The sequence below is a fragment of the Alligator sinensis genome, unplaced genomic scaffold (genome assembly GCF_000455745.1).
Source record: "Alligator sinensis unplaced genomic scaffold, ASM45574v1 scaffold89_1, whole genome shotgun sequence".
Lineage (NCBI taxonomy): Eukaryota > Metazoa > Chordata > Crocodylia > Alligatoridae > Alligator > Alligator sinensis.
The window spans coordinates 364501-366151 of NW_005843062.1; positions in this window are offsets into that span (position 1 = coordinate 364501).

The following is a 1651-nucleotide window of genomic DNA, read 5'->3' on the forward strand; positions in this document are numbered from 1 at the left end:
AGAGTTCCCTAATACTGCTATTATGGGATATATGGAGGAATACACACTCTCGTGCCCAGTCACATAAGCACAGGAAAACGAGAAGGAGTCAGCCTAGGCCGCTCCAGGGGAAGGGAGAACTGCAGGGGCAGTCCAAGGCTACTGCTGTGAGTGAGGACACATTTTCCTAGAATTACATTTCTGTTGTCTCTTTGATAAAGTACACAAAATGATACAGCTTGAAGGAGACTAATGTGACCAGACGCATGAACTGAATAGCAAAGCAAATGTAAGGAAATAACACTTTTTTCAAACACAGGCAGAATTTTGTAATCAGTCACAAATGACAAAGGCTATATTGCTTTCAGAAATATATACTACAAAACAGCATTAACATTCAGCTTCCCAGAGCCCTGGAGGGTATTTTATTACACTCACATGAGAAGAAAATTGGACTTATAGGTTCAGCACAAGACTAGGCTCTTTTCTTGCCACTTGCTGAATGACAGAGAAAAAGAGAATTACTAGTTTCTGTGCTTTCAGTTTCCAATTCTTCTTCTTTAAACTGTATCTGAAACTACCTTTCTTTCCTATGGAGGTGTTTTGAGAAATCCCAAGGTACACAAGGAGCTGGCTAGCATCATAGCCCAGCCCCTGGCATGGATCTTCGAGAACTCCTGGAACTCTGGTGTAGTGCCTGAAGATTGGAAGAAGGCCAATGTGGTGCCTATCTTCAAGAAAGGGAGAAAAGTGGATCCGGCAAACTACAGGCCCATCAGCCTGAACTCTATCCCGGGGAAGGTCTTAGAAACAATTATTAAAGAGGCCATTCTCAACAAAATGGCCAACAGCAACTTCCTGAGGTATAGCCAGCATGGGTTTGTTGTGGGTAGGTCTTGCTTAACCAATCTTATCTCCAATTACGACTAGATGACCTATCACCTGAACAAGGGAGAGGAGATTGATGTCATATATCTTGACTTTAAAAAAGCCTTTGATCCAGTATACCATTGTAGCAATACCCCCAGTTTTTCTTTTTTAATACATATATATATATATCTATATATAGATATAGATATCTATCTATATATATAGAGAGAGAGAGAGAAAGAGAGATATGATAGATATGCATTCCCTTCCCTTCCCCAATTATTTCTGGCTTTTGTTTTTCTCCCTCTCTATTCACTATAGACAAGCATAAGTGAGCTCAGACTTATAAAAAATGTTAAAACTTATTCTTTTGGTAGCAAGTTTTTGGTTTTAGATATCCACCATTTTATACTGTATTATTATTAGGTTTGTATTGATTCTTACTGTTGTATATTGTATTATTATCATTTCGTATTGATTTTTATTGTTTTATATGACTATTGTATGGTTTAGGCCTGTGTTTATAAGTGAACCAAAGTCATGTCAAGTTTCCATTTTGTATGTCAAGCCTCCATCTTGTGTCCTCTGCCCAGGCATCCCCATGTTGCAACTGTATGAGTCACGTACCCCTCCCATGTAAATTGGTTCCCGGATGAATTAGAGTGATTGGGAATGATTGAAATACAATGGTAGCAGGCCTCTACTGAATGGCCTGTAACAACCGGGCCATCACCTTGCATTGATTCACCCAGGAACCACGGACCTCACCCAGGAACAGAGACAAGAACCCAGCATTTGAAAG